The 25,813-nt window shown below is 41.9% G+C and overlaps 1 long non-coding RNA gene across 1 annotated transcript in view; it reads right to left on the bottom strand.

The window, feature by feature from the left end:
- The window catches only part of LOC122686460, a 118,372-nt gene that overhangs the window by 3,891 nt on the left and 88,668 nt on the right, over positions 1-25,813 (bottom strand). Inside the window, exon 2 of the long non-coding RNA XR_006338780.1 lies at positions 22,685-22,788. This is a non-coding gene — a long non-coding RNA (uncharacterized LOC122686460). The remainder of the gene's footprint in view (positions 1-22,684; positions 22,789-25,813) is intronic.

Genomic DNA, 25,813 nt, shown 5'->3' with positions numbered 1-25,813 from the left:
GAAACTCATTAGTAAGTTTCTATAAAATGGTGATCTAAATCCAGAAAAGATCACTCCTTTAGGTCTTGATCTCAAGAACCATGTCAACAGGCCAAATTCAACTGCCCTATTAGAAGTGCCATAAACCTTGAGAACAAATGTCTTGGCACACCTGCTAGGATGGCTTATAATAAAAAAGACAGACATGGCAAGTGTGAGTGAAAATGTGGAGAAACTGGCACCATCATATACTGGTGGTGGGAATGTAAAACAGTGCAGCTGCTTTGCAAAACAGTCTGACAGTTCCTCCCAATAATATACCTAGAGTTACCATATGACCCAGCAATTCCACTCCTAGGTATGTACCTAAGAGAAACAAAAACATCCACACAAAAAACTGCATATGATTGTTCATAGCAGCATTATTTGTAATAATCAAAGAACGGTCCAAAGGTCCATCAACTGATGAGAGGATAAATAAAATGTAGTATATCTTTATGATTGAATATTATTAATTGATAGAGAATAGAGTACTGACAAACGTCACAACATGGATGAACCTGGAATACATTATGCTAAGTGAAAGAAACCACACACATAAAACCCCACCTATTGTACAATTCCATTTATATAAAATGTCTAGAATAGGAAATTTATAAAGACAGGAAGTAGATTAGGGGTAACCAGGTGTGGAGGCCTGTGGGGAAGGGGGGTGATGGCTAGTAGGTTTTCTTTTAAGAAGATGAAAATTTTATTATAACAATGTTTGTGCGACTCTGATGATACCAAAAGTCATCAAATTGTATGTATGTGAATTCTGTCTCGATAAAGTGGATTTTTAAAAACAGAATTTATATTTTATGAAACAAACACAGAAAGAGACGACGGATCACAACCCACTTGTCAATCCTGTCCAGCACTTTCCTCTTCATTCAGTGGAAATTTCTTCTATTGGTGGCATTATATATTCTGCGGTTAAAGTGTATTTTTGCTACAAAATAATGTTAAAAGAGCACTCTTCTGGGATGCCTTGGGAGGTTTTCCTTGAGCTCCTGAGATGACTGTACTGTCGGCTGAGCCACAAAGCATAGGGTCAGACTGTGCAAACTGGCAGGACTCTCTGGCTTCCATGACACGCAGATGTTCCATCTGGTCAGCACAGTGTTTCAAAAAAGGTGGATTTTTTTTCATATTAAAAAAAAATCTAGATTTTGAACAATCTGAGATCTGATCAGCTTGGCTCCACATGTAGGCAGGTGATGATCCTGTGGTCGACCCCCTCGAAGGAGGTGGGTGTTCTGTCGTCTGCCGCAGCCCCACGGTTCCAAAGCACCTGAGCTGCCTTCTCACCTGGCTGGCCCCTGTGGACTCCTGGGTTGGCAAGTCCTGAGTTGGGTCCTTAGGATTTCAGGACTACAACCTGTGATTCTGAAATGTTCTTTGCTCAGAGGTTCTTCTCCTGAGAAACACTATTGTCACACAGAACAGAGAGTGGGAAACTGAGCCAGAGAGGTCCCTCGGGTGAGGAACAGAACCATGTTTGGCACTATCACAAGTAGCAGGTACTCCTGATGAGAAACAGGGAGTCTGGCTGGCTATTTGTCAGAGGCTGTCCTACAGCCGGGACAAAAGACTAGAAATTGAGCTTTATACACTGATCTCTCCTGTGTGCTGGGCTATACAGAGATGATTTCATCTTATCCGCACAGGATGAAAATAATTGTACAAATAATTCGAAGGAGGGTTAGAGAGGTCCCTTCAGTTATCCAAGGTCACACAGCTAGTGAGAAAGTAACAATATTGACCCAGTTCTGACTCCAAAGCTGAAGTTTTCTCCACTAAGCCTCATGGCCTTTCAGTTACTAGCCCAGCTAATAAAATTTTAAAGACAATCACATTTTCCCACCTAAATATACCCCATATCCTCATGGGGATTTGATGTGAGTTTACAGCCTTGACTTTCAAGGTTTTTGAATAGGGCCCATACATTCTGCATATATAAATCTTGAAAAAAGTTTCATGAAACAATACCTACCGTTGTGATGGAGTCTGACTTCTTTTCCCTTAAAATTCTAAATTTACTTTGCAACCCACAAATAGGCCCTACAGTTTGCAGAACACTGTAATAAAGGTGGGAGTCAAGAAGTCCGTCTTCCATCAAGGGTAACAACAGCTCTAAGAGGCAAGTGTGGATGCTGCCTACTGATGGGATGGGACTGAAGGGAAGAAACTCCACGGCAGCTGCTGCATCCGGGTACCTGCAGCCAGAGACCCCCACATAGCCAAGGAGGCTGCTGCCAAATCTGTGGGGCAGAGAAAGATAGGAGACAAGAAGGAAGAGTGCCTTGCTCTCCCTGGAAGATCAAGACAAAAGCAGGCGTTCCAGGCCTTTGGGAGAAGCAAAGATGCTTGAACATCCCCGAGGCCTAGGAGAGAAATCCTAGCAGAGCCAATAAATATGGGGTTCATCACTTTGGATCTGTCTCTGTCCGAGGCCAGGCAGAGTCTCTCTTCGAGCAGAAGATAGCCTCACCTCCCCACAGGACAGCTTTTTTGTTGGAAAAAAAAACAGCACCCAAAATGGCTTGTGGGGCTAAATAGAAGGTGACCACCAATCCATACCTGTTGTTCATGAAGGTGTTAAAAAAAAATCAACAACAGAAAACCTGTGTGCTTTTTTTTTCCCCCAAAGGTTGCTGTAGATCCTTCTTCTAAGGCATCCTTTTGATTTCCAAGAACAGAAATAAGCAAGTAGGAAGGAGATAGCATAATTTAATATATTCTAACATACATACTACCAGCAAATTGATAGTCACATTCTGAAACAGAACTCTGCCTGAAAAAATTCATGGCATTTGACCAGTGATTTTGCTTCCAAAAATACTCGGAAAGTAATCAGAAACAAGTAAAAAGCATGAAAATTTGAATATTAATTGCAGAATTACCCATAATGTGTCAACAACCTAGGCGTTCAATGAGTGGCTTGACTTGGTAAACTGTTGGCCATCCTCAAGACAGTTTATTACTAGGCTACAATCACATTCTTATGTAATATGAGGGAAAGGGGCAGGGCACAACTTTTGAAAGAATAACATAGCCCAAGGACACAACATAAACCACATAAACCAATTAGAATCAAATGAGACCAAGATGGCAGACAAGACTAGGCCTTGATCCTCAATCAGCAAGTGAAATGACACACCCAGAGGTGCCATGACAGTTCCAAGGCACTGTCAAAACACCAAGGAGTGGGAGGTAGCCCAAAACCTGAAAATCTCCACCCCTTCCCCAAAATAGTTGGAATAATCCTCCCACTCACTAGCATATGAAATTACCCAACCTATACAAAACTAACTGGGCCACATTTTGGGGCCACACTTGCCCTCTGCAATGGCCCACACTCTATCTGTGGAGTGTGCCTCTCTCCGAATCTGAACAAATCCACATCTTACCTATCACTTTGTCTCTCAGTGAATTCTTTCTGGGATGAGACATCAAGAATCTGAGCTTCATTAGGTTCTGAAACCAGGTACCAGAGGGTTTTGGCTGGGTTCAAGTCCCAAGCAGGGTTGATTCTAATTGGTTTATGCGGTTGTGTCCTTGGGCTATGTTATTCTTTCAAAAGTTGTGCCCTGTTACATTTTCACTGCAAGGGGCACAGGTTCAATTCCTGGTTGGGGAAGTTCCACATGCCATGTAGTGCACCCCCTTCACCCCCCAAAAAAATTAAGAGCAAAAAACCTCTAATTTCTTAAGAGAAGAAATGTGCTAAAGAAGACTCAAAGATTTAAATCATTAAAAATGAGTTAGACCTCATTACTCTAGAAATTCTTCCCCCAAAACAAATATACAATCTATAATATATAAAAATCATGTACATTTATCATAGCTCTAAAGTTAAGCTGTCTTGGCAGGGGGTGGATGGGAGGGAGGTTAGAGGGAGGGGATTATGTATGCATATAGCTGATTCACATTGTTGCACACCAGTATTGTAAAGCAATTATACTCTAACTAAAAAAATAAATAAAAGTTAAGGTGTCTCCACTGTCATCTAAATCTGACCAGCCTGTTAACACAGATCAGAATCAGGTATCTGCTAGAAGGAAAACTATCAGTGTTTACATGGAAAAACTTTTGCCTCACCACTGATGTGTCTTCTTTAATGACTATTTTTTTTTAATGACTATTTGTTTGTTTCCCATAATTCAGTCCTAAGTCATCTTCTCTTTGCTTCTCTGCTCTCTTAGAGACCCCAGGGACCAACTCCACGTGGAGTTTTAACCTCCAATTCTATGTAAATGACCCCGTTTCCCTTTCAGCCTTTGGTTCTGTCCAGGATCGCACCGGGTCCCAGTGTCTCAAGCCTATATGTCTGCTCCCAAAGCCACACTCCAGTCTCATTTCTCTATTTGCCAACTTCCTACACCAGCTCCAATTCTAAGAGTCTCATTCCTCCCTTCTGCTTCCCTCACATCAAATTCTGTAACATTCATGTCACAGTACTTTTGAATCATCCCCCATCCCAATTTTTTTTTTTTCCATTTCTGTTGCCCCCAACTGTAGTTCTGGCCTTTATTATTTTGTGGATAAGCATGGAGGCTTTGGAACCAGACACTCCAAAGGTTAAAATCCCAGCCTTGGCACTAACCAGCTGTATTGCTTTGGGCACAGTGAATTAACCTCTCTGAACTTCAGTTGCTTTGGTAAAATGATAATGCCCCTTTCAAAGGGAAGTTGTGAGTTTAAATTAGCTCATATACATAAAGAGCTGAGCCTAGTATGCAAATTTCTTAGAATTCTGTAAATGAGCACCAGATGTTGGCTGTTTATTTTAGATTATTTAAAAAACTGGTATTATTAATATTTTCCTAACGCATAAAACTCCACTGCTTAAAAACTTTCCATTTAATTACATTTTCTTCCCAATTAACTGCCAAATCCTCACTGGGCCTTCAAGGCCTTCCGGAATCAGGCAAAACTTGCCCCCTTCTCTCTGCCACAGCTCTCCTAATTTCCAATCAAATTGGACTTGTACTCTCCCACCTTCGAGCTTCTGGTCACACTGTTTCTTTTGCTTTGGAGTGTCCTTCCCCCAGCCTCCACTGATAAATCCAACCTGTCCTTTAAAACTTCCCCAACTGTTTACAGTCCTCAACTTGAGCTTTTTCATTTGTGAACTCTTGTCACTTTTGGTTGTACGTTTCTAATGGCTTTTACAGTGTTATAAATAGAATGACCATAGATTATTACATATTTTATAACCTATATAAATATATTACACATTATGTTGCCTTACTCATCTTTGTTTCTCAGCACTCTTTGCCCATCACAGGTATTTAGTAAATGATAGCTGAATGTCAGGTGAGGTTCAATTTTCTGTCCACATCTATCATAATGCTGATACTCAAATTTAATAAACTGTGCCTACAATTTCCTTCCCTTTGTAGAATAAATTATACTCTAGTATGCTGACTCAAGGTATGTGGAGCAAAACCTAGTGTTGTGTTGTCATCTTGGTTGTTCAAAATCTGTGGATACTGGCAGCTTTATATGGTTAAATTCTATTCAGGTTGGTCCCTATTCTGATGGTCTGGGGCAATGGTTTTTATGAACTAGTGTTTTAACAGATTTTTTTTGTTTGGTTTTTACTGTGGGAGGTGTTGTTATAGTTGAGAAGCTTGCAGATATATTTATTTTTTTAAATTCCCGGATCTTATTAAAAGTCCTCAAAGTCAAAACAATAACTAATACTAATTGATTTTATATGTCCGTGTGCATGCTCAGTTGTGTCCAACTCTTTTGTGACACTACAGATGGTAGCCCGCCAGTCTACTCTATCCATGGGATTTCCCAGGCAAGATTACTGGAGCCAGTTGCCATTTCCTCCTTCAGGGGATCTCCCTAACTTAGGGACTGAACCTGTGTCTCCTGCATTGTCACTTGGATTTTTCACCACCGAGCCACCAGGGGAACCCAATGGATTGTATGCATGCAGCAAATTTTGAGGTTAATGCAGTTTTTTTTTTTCCTGCATATTGCCAGTTATCACAAAAATTCATAAGCTCCCCCAAAATAAGTCCTTCCTGTGTAGCAAATTCATTTGGGCACCAAAATGTGTGCCACTGAATAGTTCAACAAATTCAATCCAGGTTTTAGATTTGGGTAAAACCAGGTTACATTTGCATGAAACGACTCCAGAGTTACTGGGAGCAGTGTGGGTGATGAGGGTTCCCTGTGTGGACCCAGCAGTGGTAGAACAGAAATGGAGCAAGGTGGACCAGACCTGCAAGGCCCCAGCAAGGACCGACCCTCCCCTCCGTCTTTTGGTCCCTCCCACACTGCTAGGGCTCCTGGTACAGGCTCTGCTCCCCCTCCCTCCACCTCCTCCCTCCCCCCACCTCACTCCTCCCACCCTGTTCTTTCTCAACAATGGCCCCTGCTTCACAAACACAGTGCTTAAAGCACCTAGTTCCTGGGATTTATACTTGCCAAGTGCTGTGGGGAACAAGTTTTTCTCAAGCCCAGGAATCAAAAGGCACTATTTCAACACTTGAGGGAAAAATAGTAACTAAGAAAATCAATAATCTCATCCCAAGCAGGAGAATGGATTTTTGTGAGGCCATCTCTATGGTTTCCTGCCCATCTTTTAAAAAAAGTGTAATATTAGTCTCTTGAATCTTTTTTCCGCTTGTGTTTTCTTACCTAACCTAAAGATCTTGTGTTTTCTTACCTAACCTAAAGAAATGTAAACTTTTTACAGGTAGAAACGTTATGTGAACTGTTAATCGCTCAGTCCTGTCTGACTCTTTGTGACCCCATAGACTGTAGCCCACCATGCTCCTCTGTCCATGTGATTTCCTAGGAGCTATTTCCTCCTCCAGCAGATCTTCCCAACCCAGGGATCGACCCTGGGTCTCCCTCATTGCAGGCAGATTCTTTACCGTCTGAGCCACCAGGGAAGCTCAGAAACATACATCCTGACCTAAATATTATGTGGTAATAAGGTGTCTTCAAAAGCTATATGTTTCTTAAAGATAATTAGAAGACTCAAAGAATATCTTTACGTGGCTATATATTCCTTGATGTTTAAAAGTGAGCCTCTTATCTTTTTTAAAGTTTTTTTTTTTTTTAATGGAGCAAAAGAACACAAATGAAATTAGAGGAAGAACTGCCAGAGCAACAGAAGAATGCCAAAGAGGGGAAGGGAGAAGCCTACCAGAGCAGAAGCCAGTGCCAGAGTGTTCCACTCTAAAATGTTTCTGAATCTATCCAACATCTAAGAAACGTGGCCCAAGGCAGATTGTGAGCCCTAAATGTATGGGTTAGATGCTATCTAAATCCACACAGAGCAATAAGAAAGAATGTACATGCCTATCTCCAAAGCAAAAAGATTGGAAGAGGACCCAAGGCAGAAGACCTGCATTCTTCTAAACTGAGATGTCGACCACATCATTGCTTGGAACTCTTAAGATTCAAGGACAGACCAGACAAGTGGAGCCAAGGGAGCCTGTGAAGGAAAGGAAACCCCTGTCTTACTCTGTTCCAGCTCAGTTCAAGTATTCTTAGTCTTAAATGTGCTACCAAAGACATACGATTGTCACAGTGATTGGTTAACATCTGTAGCTGAGAAAGAATCCACGTGAAACACTTGAAAGAGCTCTTTTAGGCAAAACTTTCACTTAGAAAAGTTTCCAAGTTTAATTAGATCCCTTCTCCTTCCTCTGATCTCTCCTTTACTCTCTGTTGTCTAAGAAATTAAAAAAAAAAAAAAAAAGGACCCATCCATTCGTTAGAGAATAAAGGGAAGGGCAGCATGGAGCTTCTTCCACCAGGGTGAGAAGGCATGTTGTTCAGCTGAAAGTGTCTGTGGATGGTAGGGGGGCGAAGGGGGCAGAAACTAATATTTATTGGGCGTTTACATCTGCTAGGCACCATAAATGCTTTCTATGTAGCATGTGAAAGTGGCTCAGTCATGTCTGACTCTTTGCAACCCCCTGGACTGTAGCCCTCCAGGCTCCTCTGTCCATGGGTTTATCTCCTTATAATTCTCTGCTCCTTGGAGTGGTTGCTACTTCCTTATTTTACAAAGGAGGAGGTAAGGTCTCCTAGGCTGACCCAGTTAGCCCCTCTGGCTCCAAAGTCCAAGTCTTGTACATGACGTCCTGCGTGGATGTCTCCTTACAGTCTCTGCTTTGGCACCCCAAACCCAATGATCTCAAAAAAGACCCATTTCCTCCTTGGTTCTTCCCTCTCCCTAACTCCCAACAATCAACAAATCATCAAGTCCCATGGTCTCCACCTCTTTCATCTATGTCTCCCTCCGGTCCACCCCCTTCCCTCTTTTGGAAGACCACCATCTTAGTTCAAGCTATGGTCTCCTGCTGGGTTTATTCCAACAGTTTCTAACTACCTAACGTCTCTGGGTCTCAGCCTCAGAAAACTCCAAGTGATTTTTCTAAAGTAATTACAATAATACAATCATGGTATTCCCTGACTTAAAAAAAAACTCCTTCTATGACTTCCCACTGCCCTTCAAGAGAGACTTCAAACATCTTAGCAGAGTGTCACAGTCAGCGTCTGCTGCTCCCTCCTGCCGGATGCTCCAAGCTCCCACTGGTCCCCGGGCACTCGCCATTCCCTCAATCAGGATGACCTCCACCTGCCCACCTCCTGCCTGACTTTCAGCTTAGGCATCTCTTGCTCTCAGAAGCCTCCCCTTAGCACCCACGCTGAGCCCACACCACTTCTGGCATCCTCACCAGGCCTGTAACTGCCCACACGTGTGGTCTTCTAGTCTACAAACCCCTCAAGCACAGGGTGAGCTTTATTCACCGTTTCTTGGCATCAAGCTGAGCGCTTGGCCTAGAGGAGCCACTCAATCCATGAGTAAATGCTTAAACAGAGTGGGGAAAGTAATGAAGAGCCATGGGTCTAATCATGACTTTGCTACTAATTCCTGTATCGTTCAGGCTTCCCTGGTGCTCAGTGGGTAAAGAATCTGCCTGCCAGTGCAGGAGACACAGAAGACTTGTGTTCGATCCCTGAGTTGGGAAGATCCCCTGGAGGAGAAAATGGCAACCCACTCCAGTATTCTTGCCTGGGAGATCCCATGGACAAAGAAGCCTGATGGGCTACAGTCCATGGGTCACAAAGAGTAGAACACAACTTAGCGACTAAACAATTACAAAACTCACATGAAAACAAAATGCTAATGACACAAACTACTCTGTATAAAATAGTAAGCTACAAGAATCTATTGTATAGCACAGAGAATGCAGCCAATACTTTTTAATCACTATAAATGGAGTACAATCTATTAAAACTTTGAATCTCTCTCTCTCTCTCTCTCTCTCTCACACACACACACACACACACACACACACACACACATGAAATACTAAGTTTTCCCATCCTTCAGGTGGGATCTGCATCTCACCCCTCACTCTCCATCCCCAGCCCTACAACCCTCTCCCAGGGATCAGGATAAATATGAGAGGGTGTTTTTTATTTTTTTTTTCAATATTTAAAAAACTGACATGGAGGTGGAAATATATGATATGACCTTTGATTCTGTAGAAGACTCTTCTTCCAGGTGATAAAGATCCAAGAGGATTAAATAGTCAAAAGATCTCATGAACCTCACAACTGTGCAAAAAGTGGGAGATATGTATTCATGTGGCAAAGAGGAAAATATCAGGGGGCAAGGTTTCAAATGTATTTATAAGGTGATGGGCTCTGAACTCCTATTTATAATACAGGAAAGGAATCTTGGGGTAGACTGTGGGCAGCCTCCCAAAGACACAAACTCAGTGTGCTGTGGCCATCACAAAGCCACCAGACTGTAAGGTAAAGAGAAAACACTGTTACCCTGCCTTGAGTATACACTACTTCCTTCAGGGCTGAGGTCTGTCTGGAGATGGGTAACAAAAATAATCAAGAGCACTTCAAATTTATAAAGGTGGACTTATAAAGAGAAGAAAAGACAGCAGATGTGTAATTAGTAGAGCTAAAGAGTAAAGGGGGAGTACGATGTAGGAAATTCAGTCAAAAACTCACCGTAGGGTAACCCTCCACACCTAGAAACAGCGGTATTGCCTTAAGGTTGAATCAAAGTGAGAGGTAGGGACAATTGTGGGTGGAAAGTGTCATACGATATTATTTTAAGTGCTGTTTTCTACTTACTATACTATTAAGTAGTAGTTTAAAGAAGAGTCATGGAGTTTGAGGACATGGTTGTAATCAGCCCCCAGTGTTTTAAATGAAGGTTCAGAGAAGGCCAAGGTCTTAACATTCCATTATGGCAGAGCAACAGAAAGAACCCACGCCTCCTGACTCTCAGCCTAGTTCATGCTCTTTTCTTGATTTAATACAAAAAGACTGTGACGGATGATTGAGACACAAAGTATTAGAGAAGTTGGAGACAAGGCCTGGTAAATAATGTACTGTTAAGGAAAACCAGAATCGCGGGTGCAGTAACCCTCAACCTTGGAGGCTGACATGGTAGAGTGCAACAATGTTTTCTCACAAAATAGCCCTTTGTGCCACTGTTGGAGGCAGGAGACTGGCCTGGGTGACCTGCTGAGCTAAACGCATCTGGCTGCCTCGCTCAGAGCACCTATCCTCTGAACTTGAACGACGACACAGTCCACCGGGGAAGCGCCCAGGCTGCTTCCTACTGCTGCATTCCCGTCAAGGTTGGACGTCCAGGCCAACTGCAGCCCCCTCCAGGAATGCTGAGGTCAGTGGAATTCTACCAGCACTTGCCGGGTGGGGAGGGCAGACAGGTGCCAGTGGAAGTGGTATGGAGGATACGAGGGCCAAACATCCCAGGAAATCCGGCTGCTGCGTCTGCCGGGAGCCTGGTGGTCAGAATGCTTGGAACCCAGGAAGGCTGGGAGCGGGAAGTATCTCAGGTATTCCAGTCCTCCCCTCTTGGCACTTCGGAAGCAAGAGAAAATAAAGCGGGGAAACCTGTTGGACTAGACCGTCAGGGCTGCTGTCCTGAAGTTGGTGGCTGCCTCCTGCTAGAAGGGATCTGATGGTTTTTCCTTCCTAGCAGAGAAGACGTGAGGACCAGAGGGATCTGAGAGAGCGAGATGCCTGTTTGCCAAGATGTGTAGGGAAGACCTGGGAGGTGTGAAGGAGCAAGCTTCAACCTAGTCCTTCCGGGCTGAGGTGACGCCTTTGTTGTTGCTTAGTCGCTAGGTCATGTCTGATTCTTTGCAACCCCATGGACGGTTGCCTGCCAGGCTCCTCTGTCCATGGGATTTTCCCAAGCAAGAACACTGGAATGGGTTGCCGTTTCCTCTTCCAGGGGATCTTCCTGACCTAGGAATCGAATTCATGTCTCCTGCATTGGCAGGCGGATTCTTTACCACTGAGCCACCATGGAAGCCTGAGGTGATGTGTACAAGTGCGCAAACAACATGCTTGTGGGAAGAAAAGGAAGCTGCTTGAACAGATACATATTTCTTTGGCAGAGGTATGCAGCTGAGGGATGTTTCCAAAAGTTTGTCTCAGCAGAGAAAAAGAGAACCCCAAACGTTTCACCTTCTTATTCAAGCTGGCCTTCCTCTCCTAGTCCATCTTATGTTAACGAAAAGAAGTTCTAATGGGAGAAGTAAGGCATACCAGGAATGATGAAGGAGAAAGATCTGAGCATGAAGCTGGAGGACAGATAAATGCAGGTGAGTGAGAGATATGTGGGCGCCTGTGTGGGGGGAGAGATCATGGCATTCTTCCCTCTAACACCTTGCAGGACGAGGAAGTGACTGTTTTCAACCATGTGCATGTGTGCGTGCTTAGTCGTGTCCAACCCTGAGACCCTGTGGACTGTAGCCCGCCAGACTCTTTCTGTCCATGGATTCTCCAGGCAAGAATACTGGAGTGGGTTGCCATGCCCTCCTCCAGGGGATCTTCCTGACCCAGGAATCGAAACCTCATCTCCTATGTCTCCTGCATTGCAGGTGGATTTTTTTTACCACTGAGCCACTGGGTAAGCCCTTTTCAACAATGTACCTGTCCACTAATAACCTCTGCCTCCCAGAGGCCAGCACTACTGGCTCGCCAGGCCCACAGTGAGATTTGAGTTTAGCATTTTACCTCTGTGTCTTAACCTGCAAGGAGTGGGATTAAATAATCAGCAAACAGCAGACCACAGGAGTTGGCTTTGCTGGACACGCTTCTGGGGGTGATGACCAAATAGGAATGCTCTTTCATCCCACATTTTTCTCTGGGAGGGGCAGAGACTCACGTGGATTTATGCAGACATTTGCAGAAAAAAAAAATAAGTATTCCAATTGAATTCTGACTTGGTGATTTCTAACAACCTATATATAAACTTTGTGTAATGCAATATCTGAGACATAAGGTATTTATCTTTTCATTGTAAGAAAGAAGTTAAATTACCTTTTCCCTCCTTAGCATTCCCTCTCCCGCTCTGTTTTTCTTTCCAAAAGTTGCCATATCTATTTTATTTAATGGTCTAAAAAGGTTGCATCACATTTGGTATTCCACAAAGAGGAAATGGAAAAAATTATTAAAAAGTGAAGAAAGACAGCACTGCTTGCTTAGAAAATAAGATGTATGAACCGTTAAGAATGGGAAAACACCAGCTACTATGGCAGAGAGAAGACATTTTTGCCAAATTTAGAACCCACTTGAAAATCACGGGTTCTAAGTTTAGAACTGAACTAAAAAACTTGAGCTCACATTGCATTTGGCATTCGTTAAAAAAAAAATCTAAAATACTAATTAAAGGAAAAAAATTATTCTCTTAGTTCTAGAAGCAGGGAATTATTTTCAAACAAATTCTTTATTGGCTCAATAGACTGGCCTGCACTTAAAAAAGAAACATTTTTTTCTAATTAAATTTTCCTTACAAAATAATGATTTAAAATCAAGAGGAAAAGCAGTTTGCCAAAGTCTTTAAAGAGCTACAGAATTGTTGGACCCAGACCTTGGACCCAAACAAATATACCAGGTGGTCATACAAACTTTGTATTTATATATTAGTTGGTGTCCAAGATAGAAGCAATTACATCGACTGCTGGTAAACTTAAACTAATAAAAACGCAATAAAAATGGAAAATATCACTCTAAACAAAACAAAGACAAACGTTTAACGCATTATTTTTATTTTCTAATTTAGTTGTTCAGTCACTAAGTCATATCCAACTCTTTTGTGACCCCACAGATTGTAGTCCGCCAGGCTCATCTGTCCGTGGGATTTCCAGGCAAGAATACTAGAGTGGGTTGCCATGCTAAGCTAATTATTGCAACATCACTAAGAAATGGATCAGAATTGCTGCTCTGGTGAAGACTATAAAAAGTTTCAGACTCAAAAGGACCTACTTAAGTAGTAAAATCAAGAACTAATAGTGAGTAGACAGTGTTTAAAAGGCATCCACTGGCTTAACATGATTTCAGACAGCCAACAACTTTCTTAGTTATAGAAAATTTAAACTTGACTTGTGCCATCTTACACATGCATACACACACACACACACACACACACAAACACACATCTATAGATAAATAAATAGCCTGAGAACCTGAATTCAAATAATTATACTGGAGGTTAAACATGAATATTCAGAGCAAATATTTGCCACAGCAAGTACTTAAAAACACAAAATTTGGGGGAAAATCTTGTTTTTCTTTCTGATTATTGCCGTGGAGTTTGAATACATTTCTGAGAGACTTTAGGGAGCAGGCTTAGCGACTGGTGCATTTGACACTCTTCCTTCAACAAGATCATTAACTCAGCAGTTCAAAACCCTATAACTTAAATTTCAGGCACTTTCAAAAACTCCTGTTGAAGAACGTAAGATTAGTTCTTGAGGTAACTGACTTTATTTTTCTTACCAAGAAGGTGTGGTTTGTACTGGTGGAAACAGGGTCAAAATTTTAAGTTGTAAAAGCAAAAAACACTGCATGTATAAGTGGAAAAGGATTTGTCTAGAATATATATTAATTTTATGCATTTATTTTTGCTGTGCTGGGTCTTCATTGCTGCGCAGGTTTTTCTCTAGTTGTGGTGAGTGGAGGCTGCTCTCTACTTGTGGTGTGTGGGCTTCTCATTGCGGTGGCTTCTCTTATTGTGGAGCACGGGCTTTAGGGTGCTCTGGCTTCAGTAGTTGCGGCACGTGGGCTCAGCAGATGTGGCTTCCTGGCTCCAGAGCACATAGGCTCAGTAGTTGTGGCATATGGGCTTAAGTTGCTCCACCGCATGTGTGATTGTTCCAGATCAGGGATTGAACCCATGTCTCCTGCATTGGCAAGGGCATTCTTTACCACTGAGCCACTAGGGAAGCCCCTGGAATATGTTTTTTAATTTACTTATTATTATATAAACATAGTTAAGCAGATATTAAGTAGTCAGCGCAAAACAAAACCGGGAGCTGACTGTGGCTCAGATTATGAACTCCTTATTGCCAAATTCAGACTTAAATTGAAGAAAGTAGGGAAAACCACTAGACCATTCAGTTCAGTTCAGTTCAGTTGTTCAGTCCTGTCCAACTCTTTGCAACCCCATGGACTGCAGCACACCAGGCATCCCTGCCCATCACCAACTCCTGGAGTTTACTCAAACTCATGTCCGTTGAGTGGGTGATGCCATGCAACCGTCTCATCCTCTGTCGTCCCCTTCTTCTCAGACCACTCAGGTATGCCCTAAATCAAATCCCTTAGGATTATACAGTGGAAGTGACAAATAGATTCACGGAATTAGATCTGACAGAGTGCCTGAAGAACTATGGTTGGAGGTTAGTGACATTGTACAGGAGGCCATGATCAAAACCATCCCCAAGTAAAAGAAATGCAAAAAGGCTAACTGGTTGTCTGAGGAGGCCTTACAAATTGCTGAAAAAAGAAGAGAAGTGGAAGACAAAGGAGAAAAGGAAAGATATATCCATCTGAACACAGAGTTCCAAAGAACAGCAAGGAGAGATAAGAAAGCCTTCCTAAGGGGTCAATGCAAAGAAATAGAGGAAAACAAAAGAATGGGAAAGACTAGAGATCTCTTCAAGAAAATTAGAGATACCAAGGGAACATTTCATGCAAATATGGGCACAATAAAGGACAGAAATGGTATGGACCTAATAGAAGCAGAAGATATTAAGAAGAGCTGGCAAGAATACACAGAAGAACTATACAAAAAAGATCTTAATGACCCAGATAACCACGATCGTGTGATCACTTACCTAGAGCCAGACATACTGGAGTGTGAAGTCAAATGGGCCTTGGCACGCATCACTATAAACGAAGCTAGTGTAGGAGATGGAATTCCAGTTGAGCTATTTCAAATCCTAAAAGATGATGCTGTGAAAGTGCTGCACTCAATATGCCAGCAAATTTGGAAACCAGCAGTGGCCACAGGACTGGAAAAGGTCAGTTTTCATTCCAATCCCAAAGAAAGACAATGCCATCTGCAGTAAAGTGCACCCATCTCACACTCTAGTAAAGTAATGCTCAAAATTCTCCAAGCCAGGCTTCAATAGTATGTGAACCGAGAGCTTCCAGATGTTCAAGCTGGATTAGAAAAGGCAGAGGAACCAGAGATCAAATTGCCAACATCCGTTGGATCAACAAAAAGCAAGAGTTCCAGGAAAACATCTACTTCTGCTTTATTGACTATGCCAAAGCCTTTGACTGTGTGGATCACAACAAACTGTGGAAAATTCTTCAAGAGATGGGAATACCAGACCACCTGACCTGCCTCCTGAGAAATCTGTATGCAGGTCAAGAAGCAACAGTTAGAACTGGACATAGAACAACAGACTGGTTCCAAATCAGGAAAGGAGTACATCAAGGCTGTATATTGTCACCCTGATTATTTAACTTTTAGGCAGAGTACATGATGCGAAATGCTGGACTAGATGAAGCATAAGTTAGAATCAAGACTGCAGAGAGAAATATCAATAACCTTAGATATGCAGATGACAGCACCCTTATGGCAGAAAGCGAAGAGGAACTAAAGATGAAAGTGAAAGAGAAGAGTGAAAAAGCTGGCTTAAAACTCAATATTAAAAAAACGAAGATCATGGCATCTGGTCCCATCACTTCATGGCATATAGGTGGGGAAACAATGGAAACAGTGAGAGGCTTTATTTTCCTGGGCTCCAAAAATCACCGCAGGAGGTGACTGCAGCCATGAAATTAAAAGACGCTTGCTCCTTGGAAGAAAAGATATGACCAACATAGACAGCATATTAAAAAGCAGAGACATTACTTTGCTGACAAAGGTCCATATAGTAAAACCTATAATTTTTCTAGTAGTCGTGAGTAGATGTGAGAGTTGGACCATAAAGAAAGCTGAGTGACGAAGAATTGATGCTTTTGAACTGTGGTGTCAGAGAAGACTCTTGAGAGTCCCTTGGACTGCAAGGAGATCAAACCAGTCAATCCTAAAGGAAATCAGTCCTGAATATTCATTGGAAGGACTGATGCCGAAGCTGAAGCTCCAACACTTTGGCCACTGGATGTGAAGAATTGACTCAGTGGAAAAGACCCTGATGCTGGGAAAGATCGAGGGCAGGAGGAGAAGGTGACAACAGAGGATGAGATGGTTCTATAGGATTACTGACTTGATGGATATGAGTTTGAGCAAGCTCCGGGAGTTAGTGATGGACAGGAAAGCCTGGCATGCTGCAGTCCACGGGGTAGGAAAGAGTCATACACGACTGAGCGACTGAACTGAAGCAGATATTATGTCATTCTCATAATAGCACCTGTAGCTCTCATTAAGGGACAGAGGTGAACATTTCTAAGGTGTGTGTCAAAATCAGAATATGAACTTACATCCCCAGCATCCATTGGCTCACTCACTTCTGGATCCATGTTCTTCAACAACTCCTTCTCTCCTTGTAAATGAGCCACTAACACTGAATTTCATAGTCTCTTCTGTCTTCACTATTGCCCTCATATTTATTTAAAATTCTTGTTTACAATGAATTTAATATTTTGGACCATTTCCTTCTTTGCTCAGGTCTTGATACCTAGATAAACAGAAGGAAATAAGACAGAACCTCTGGATAACAAAAAGTATTTCTTGAACCTCTAGGAGGTGGGATGAGCACCATTCTCAGATGGTGGTTGATTCCATCTCTGTGAAGAATTTGCTTTTCTTGGACTCTAGAGACAGAAAGGCCCACACACTTGGGCCAATGCCAGGAACACATGGCCAGCGACACTGGCTCCCTGGAAGGTGACTCTATAAGGCATGAATGATGTGAAGTGAAGTTGCTCAGTCATGTCCGACTCTCTGCGACCCTGTGGACTGTAGCCCACCAGGCTCCTCCGCCCATGGGATTCTCCAGGCAAGAATACTGGAGTGGGTTGCCAGTTCCTTCTCCAATAAGGCATGAATAAGAGCAAGAAAAAGCTGAGTGGTCTGCTGACATACAGATTTCCTGTTGTCTTTGCAGAGACAGCTCCCAGACTCTTAAACTGCCTTCCAGAATTTTCAGTTCTTTCTCCTGTAATTTTTTCCCCACAGAAATAATACATGAATAAGTTTAGCATACAATTAGGGAACCCAAATACTTGGTGCCACTGTGCATTTGTCCAAGTCTAAACCCAAGTTTTCATATTTTCCTTTGCTTTATAACTGTAGGACTTTTCTATGACTCTGGCCCTATGTCTATGAGAAATATGTATTTCAATCCAGAATTTAAGAATGGATGAGCAAACTAGATGGTGGCAGGTAGGCTTTCCTGACGAGAAATGATTTTTTTCCACGTGCAGGGCAAAGATATATTGCTGATATTCAGCAAAAAAAAAGAAAAAAGAAAAAAAAATGAAATAGCTTCGATTTTCTATTTCAAACATCTCATTAGATACCTCCACCTTGAACAGAACAGACTCCAGAAATAGACCCACGTGTTTGTATACGGTTAACTGATTTCCAACAAGGGCGGTGAGACAATTCAAAGGGAGAAAGGAAAATCTTTTCAACAGATTCTGCTGGAACAACTCCAAACCCATTGGGGGGAAAATGGACACTGACCCTTATGTCACATAATACATAAGAATTAACTCAAAATGAATGATAAACCTAAATGCAAAACTCATGGGGTCACAGAAGAGTCTGATATGACTTAGTGACTAAATAACAACAAAACTAGAAAAAGCTTAATCAGAGGGAAAAAAAATCTATTCCTTATTGAAGGAGGCAACAGTGACTTAGAGAGGATGCAAAAACATTCATACGATAAGTTGAACTTCATCAAAACTTTAAAATTTGCTCTTAGAAAGATACTGTTAAGAAAAATGAAAAGATAAGGCACAGATTGGGAAAATATTTATAATACATACATTTGATAAAGGACTTGTGTCCAAAATATACAAAAAACTATTACAGCTCAGTAAGAAGACAACCAAGGCAATTTTTAAAGTGGGCAAAGATTTGAACAGACACGTCACAAAAGAAATTATCTGAATGTCTCACAAGCATGTGAAAAGGTGGTTCACATCTTGAGTCATCAGGTAAGTACAAATTAAAACCACAGTGAGATACCACTACATGCAATTAGAATGGCTAATGTTGAAAAACTGACAATTCCAAGTGTTGATGAAGATATGGAACAACTGCTGGTACATCACTTTGGAAAACTAAGAGTTTCTTTTTTTAAAAAATATTTTTATTTTTATTTATTTCTTTGGCTATGCTGGGTCTTAGCTGCGGCATGCAAGATCTTTAGTTGTGGCATGTGAACTCTTAGTTGTGGCATGTGGGATCTAGTTCCCTGACCAGGGAAGGAACCTGGGCCCCCTGCATTGGGAGTGCAGAGTCTTAGCCACTGGACCACCAAGGAAGTACCCAAATAAGAGTTTCTTAAAACAGTAAATGCATACCTACCATTCAACCTTGTTATTCCATTCCTAGGTAAATTCCCAAAAGAAACAAAAATCTGTATCTACACAAAGACTTCACTGGAATATTCACAGTAGCTTTATTTGTAATAGCCAAAGAATAGAAACAACCCAAATGTCGAATAACTAATAAATGGATAAACAAGTTGTGAAATATCTATACAGTGGAGGATCCGTTAGTAATAAAAAGGAATAACTACTGATACAGACACGAGAGGATCTGTATCTGTATCATATAACACATGAAGTGAAAGTTGCAGTCACGTCCAGCTGTTTGTGACCCCATGGATAATACAGTCCATGGGATTCTCCAGTCGTTCCCTTCTCCAGGGAATCTTCCCAACCCAGGGATCGAACCCAGGTCTCCTGCATTGCAGGTGAATTCTTTACCAGGGAAGCCCATGAGGTAACATGAGTGGGTGTCAAAATCATTATACTGGGGCTTCGCTGGAGGTCCAGTGGCAACGACTCCATGATCTCAATGTAGGGGCCCTGGGGTTGATCCCTGGTCAGGGAACTAGAGCCCACATGCCTCAACTGAAGATACCAAATGCTGCAGTGAAGACCGAAGATTCCCCACGTGTTCCAACTAAGACCCGGCACAGCCAAATAAATAAATAAAATATTTTCAAAAATATAGTGGTCCTAGCTATTCTTTTCTGCTTGTGATCCAAAAGTGGTCATTGTCCCTCTTAAATGGGATGCCTAGGACAGTATATGGTCTTCCATATAGATGGAAGATCAGCTACTGGCTCCTTTCTTCTATGCCTCTACTACTGTAATGTAACCTGATGTGCCACTAACCTTTTTAGCTCCAAAGCTGATGTATATTAACTTGTAGTATATTCAAATATTTAGAGGTTTTGTCCCCATGTAAATTCTAAGGACTCACTGGAAAAGATCCTGATGCTGGGAAAGATAGAAGGCAGGAGGCGAAGGGAATGAGAGAGTATGAGATGGTTGGATGGCATCACTGACTCAATGGACATGAGTTTGAGCAAGCTCCAGGAGTTGGTAATGGACAGGGAAGCCTAGCATGCTGCAGTCCATGCAAAGAGTTCGACATGACTGAGTGGCTGAATGACAACAACAAATTCTAATGACACCATCAGGCATCTGAAGAAGGGGTGGCTAAAAGAAGGAGGAGGGTGAGAGAGGAAGATAGGAGAGAATTAAGTCCTTGTAGATTCTGCCAAGTTATTAAGTGTTTACCGCCCCTGATAGCAAATGGAGGCCATCTCCGCACCCACTCCTCCCTTCAAGGCCTCCTATCAGCTACCTACCAACTCCATTCCCTAATGAGTAACCGCCTGTTCAACAATCTGCCTTGACACACAATCTGACACCCGGTCTCCTCCTCCTCCCATCAGTTCTACCCCTGATAACTACTGGGCACTTGTGGCGAGTGATTAGAAGCAGGGCATTTTGGCAATTGCTGTAGAACACATATATCCAGGAAATGCATTTATGTTAAAGTTCCTGGCAGTTCAGATGCTGACATCAAGTAAAAGTTTTACCAAAAAATATGCAGGGGAAAAAAAAAAAATATGCAGGGAAATGGATCAAGAAACCAGTCTCTTGGGGACTTCCCTGGTAGTTCAGTGGTTAAAACTCTGGGCTTCCACTGCAGGGGGCATGGGTTCCATCCCTGGTCAGGGAACTAAGATTCTGTACTCTGTGCAGTGTGGCCAAAAAGAAAAGAAAAAGAAAAAAGAAACCAGTTTCTTATCTTGCCTTTTTCCATGTAGATTCTTCATACAAGAAACGTTGCATGTTTGTTGTTAGATTTTCTAAAGTAAAGTACAATATATTCAATGGGTGAGGACAAGGATTGTTTTTCCAGGCACTTTCCTTAAAACTTCAAGTCATTTAAAAGGAAAGACAGCTGAACAAGTTTTGGTACTTTTTTCTTCTATAGTCAACTTCAGGCTGATGGTCATTGAACACTCCTCCACATAGACATTCCTTCCATCAGATCAGAGACCCTCACCCTCTTAACATACACACCACCAGCACTCTTGTCATTCTCAGAGCCTCCTCTTAGCAATTCAGAGCTAATATTCCTCCACGTGGGAAAATCATCCCCTCTGGGTCATTCAGCCTTATCTCCCTTCAATCCTAGACAGGGCCTATGAGGTCCTCAGTCACCTCTTCTTTTTCCAAAATTATCCTCAGGCTGTTTCCATTGGCTTTTCCCTCTCCTCCTTTACATACAACCAGGACCCTCCAATATGGAAAATATATTTGTTCAATACCACTCTAACAATCCATCTCTTTTTTCACTCCCATCTGAACACCTCAAATGATTATTCAACATTTTTTCCTTCCTTGGATTCACCTCTTAATGCTGTTTTTATTAATCTGAAAAATTATATCCTCCTAAGGTCAATAATGACTTTTAAGTTGAACAGATTTAATCATCTTCATTGGGAATTTATCTTCTCGTATACTGCTCCTTGGGGCTTCCCAGGTGGCTCAGTGGTAACGAATCTGCCTGCCAATGCAGGAGACATGGGTGTAATCTTTGGGTCAGGAAGATCTTCTGGAGGAGGAAATGGCAACCCACTCCAGTATTCTTCCTGGAGAATCCCATGGACAGAGGAGCCTGGAGGGCTACAGTCCCTGGGGTGACAAAGAGTTGGACAGGACTGAGCACGCATCATCGTAGTGTTCCTTATAGTATTGGGATCCAGCAGGGGTGGGAGAGACTGGAGAGGAGTAGTACCTGTTGGGGGAACTGTGGAGGTTGCTGGTGCGGTTTCCTCTGTGAGACTGTCATTGCTCACTCTATCCCCTTAGGGACAATTTCTTAGTGTAGGAAACCAGCAAATTCTTTGCCCTGAACTTGGGGCCAAAAATCACCCCAACCTCTTCCCACTAATTATAACTGAATGGCAGGTGCTTAGGTCTGAGAGGGGCCCATCGAGTTTCTGATCTCCACTCTGGGTGGCTCTTCACCAGGAGGTCTCTCGTGAGCAAGAATTGCAGCTCTCACCCATCCTCAATCCTTAATTCAGTATCTTCTCCCGTTCTCTTTTCTTGTTTCACACTGAGTTTCTCTCAGTATCGCTGTCTTTCACGCAGCCTCACGGTCTGTCCTGGGACTGACCTTTCCATTACAAGGAGCATCCCCCAAACCACACTCAGAAACCACAATTCCCTTCTCTTGCCCTCACAGAGGCACTAAGTAGAGAAATCAGCTTTAATTAATTGGAGACTCCCTCTTCTTTAAAAGCCATCATTGCTAATCTTGAACTTCTCAGTGGAATGGAATTTTGAGAAGTCAGTCCTTTAGTTCTTGTTCAGTTGCTCAGTCCATGTGATCCCATGGACTACAGCCTGCCAGGCTCCTCTGTCCATAGGACTTCCCAGGCAAGAACACTGGAGTGGGTAGCCATTTCCTTCTCCAGGGGATCTTCCCGACCCAGGAATCGAGCTGGGTCTCTTGCATTGGCAGGTGGATTCTTTACCACTGTGCCACTAGGGATGCCCAATCCTTTAGTTATATCACCTTTAAATAATTCTGTAGTGAGTTTATCCGAAGAACTCAGAATTCTGCCCCAAGCCACTGGGGTTTGGTTAATGTGAACCTACAGTCCATGTGCCAATCATGCTAGCATCACCTGAGTACCTTATACCTTGAGAAGCAAGAATGATACTCTAATAAAGGAATTTGATGGCTTAAAGAGCCACAGGATAAACATGAAAGTCTCCATCAGTACAAAAGCTTTGTCAAAAGCCTTGGTCAAATTACATGGTTTTAAGTTAAACATATGGATGTGAAAATATCTATGAAGATCTCCATGCGTTTTAATGACTTAGAGTTATTAACCTGAGGCTTGAAATCCTCTTCGAATGTGTACATTTTTCTAGTGCAAAGGTTCATCACTTTCATCAGCTCCTTAAAGGGTTTGTGGCCTCCATAGGTTTAGGAACCTTTAAGTTAGGGGAAAGATAAGATTAAAATCACAATATTATTATTTCATGTATTTCTAAATGTAATACATAAAAATAGCAAATAACTTCCTTTTCAGCAAACAGCAAAAAAAAGTTAATATTGTAAATAATCACAATATGATTAGTAACTATGTTTAAACACTAATATAGACAATATTATTCTAGCATTTTATCTGTCGACAAGTATTTACCTGAATATACATAAAACAAGTTTATCAGGAAGAGGGAAGTTCATATACAGATTTTAACCTAGATTGAAAACTACCAATAGACTTATTTCCACTATTGTTTAAAAAAACTTTAATCAGGTAATTTAAAGGCAATATAAATACAAATAAAATCAGAATTTAAATAGTTCCTCAGTTACAGCATCTATTTTCTTACACTGGATAAGAAAGATAAATTATTGTACCTGCTTTATAAAAGATTGATTAAAAGATACACTGTGGAAACTCCTTTCATAGTCAATTTCTGCAGCCAAAACCCAAATTCGGAGCCCCAGTTTTTTAACCCAGGTCCCATTCAAAGTATTCCAAGAGTAATTCTTCAACTACTGAAAAGCATCAATTTCATAAATGTATCTTGGAAATGGATTTTTAAAATTAGCACGTTTGCAAGAGCAAACCTATCAAGTTATTGTATACATTGTTTTTTATACATTTGAAATGTAACTTATTTATCCAGTCATTCAACAAATATTTATTGAACCTCTGCTATATGCAGGTACTGCTCAAGGTGACAGAGTTATAGCAGTGAACAACCCAGTCCAAAAATATATAATAATACATAAACATATCTTCATTAGAAAACATTCAGATACATAAGCTCATAGGATTAAAAAAATCAAAGTTGTCCTCCTGGAGGCCTGCTCCATCTCAGTTCTTCTTCTGCAATAACTACTACTAACAGTACTTTCTCCAGACTTTTTATTTACATAGAATATCTTAGGTGGTAGAACAGCTTTACTGTATATATGTATACACACAGTGGGAATTCCCTGGTGCTCCAGGAGTTAGGACTTGCTGCTTTCAGGGTTTGATTCCTGCTTGGGGAACTAAGATCCCTAAGAGCTAGCAAGCTATGCGGTGCAGCAAAAACAAACAAAAAGACCACTTGTGTAAAGTGTACAATTCAATGATTTTGAGTATATTTGTAGTTTTGTGGAACCATTATCAATAATCTAGGTAAGTGGATTTTAAAATTATAAATACATGAATTGTATTATAATTTATTTTAAAATCCACTTACCTAGATTACGGTGTCATACAGGTATAAATGTATATGAGCAAGGAGATCAAGCCAGTCAATCCTAAAGGAAATCAACCCTGAATATTCATCGGAAGGATTGATGCTGAAGTTGAAGCTCCAATACATTGGCCACCTGGTGGGAAGAGATGACTCACTGGAAAAGACCCTGATGCTGGGAAATACTGAGGGCAGGAGGAGAAGAGAGCAACAGAGGATGAGATGGCTGGATGGCATCACCGACTCAATGGACATGAGTTTGAGCAAGCTCCAAGAGATGATGAAGGACAGGGAAGTCTGGCGTGCTGCAGTCCATGGGGCTGCAAAGAGTCAGACACGACTTAGAAACTGAACAGCAACAATTTTTCACTTAGGACTAAACCTTGAACGTGTTCTCTCAATATCGGCATAGACAAATTTTGTGATTATTTTCTGCAAAGAGAGGAATGTGTCCTCTCTCCATCTCCCTTGTCAGATTTCTTAGAAAAAGGTTGCTGACAATGGCAATTAGATATAACTGAGAATGGAAATCCTATGATTTCAACAGATGGAGAGAAGTTAGTCAATACACAGAATGTCTTGAGAGTCCAAAAATGAACTGGAAAAAAAAAGGTATAGAAAATAATGTAAAACACACAGAAAGCTGGCTATTTTGAGTATCCTCAAGTAATAACAACATTAATAGCTAACACACACACACTCTTTAAGTCCTCACAATTCCATGAAGTAGGTACTGTTATGATACCCACTTTACAGATGTGGAGACTAAGGCACAAGAGATCATCTCTCCACTAAGCAAGCTGAAAAGAGGCTGCCTAGGGCTTCACATCCAGACAGACTGGATTCAGAGTCCATACTCTTAACTGATTTGATGGAATGTAGGGGAGGGAGATGGTTAGTGTAGGACAGGGAGTGGTTTAGGATAAAAGTGAGATAAAGCAGGAAAAGGGTTTAGCAGAGGGGCTGGTTCCTAGGGCTCAGCTGCTAAGTCCTGTCTGACTCTTTTGTGACCCCATGGACTGTAGCCTGCCAGGCTCCTCTGTCCATGGGGTTTTCCAGGCAGGAATACTGGAGTGGGTTGCTATTTCCTCTTTAAAGGGCTCCTAGTGAGCACACAATAAGAACAAACAAAATAAAATTTTAAAAATAACTATTATATTCTGTGCTCTGTTGGGGAGACTGTTCCTCCACAATTAGAAAAGTAACCTTTCTATAACCAGTCTAAGGGTTTGCTTAATTAGCTGCCTGGTGGCTCAGTGGTAAAGAATCTGCCTGCAATGTGGGAGATACAGGTTCAATCCCTGCGTCGGGATGATCCCCTGGAAAAAGAAATAGCAATCCACTGCAGTATTCTTGCCTGGAGAATCCTGTGTACAGAGGAGCCTGGTGGGCTACAGTCCATGGGGTTGCAAAGGGTCAGATACGACTTAGTCAACATCTCGAGCTGCTACCATTCTGCAGGGTGACGGATGACTCAGGCTTTCTTGGGGAGCCCCCCCAGGTATGATGCACAGGTACTGTGAAGCTAAAGAAGCTGAGCCCAGGGAGCTTGTAGGAGGGAAAACGACAGTTGAGGTGCTCTGGAGACTGATGCTGTGGGAGCCACCAATGGAGAAATCAGAATGACTGAGGCAGTAAGGAAGCCTTGAGATAAGAGTGAGAGGTGGGTCGGATGAAAGTGAAAAAGCAGAGAGTGAAAAAGTTGGCTTAAAACTCAAAATTCAGAAAACTAAGATCATGGCATCTGGTCCCATCCCTT

Source organism: Cervus elaphus, chromosome 30 (assembly GCF_910594005.1).
Source record: "Cervus elaphus chromosome 30, mCerEla1.1, whole genome shotgun sequence".
NCBI lineage: Eukaryota > Metazoa > Chordata > Mammalia > Artiodactyla > Cervidae > Cervus > Cervus elaphus.
This window is presented reverse-complemented; position numbering and strand designations above follow the sequence as displayed.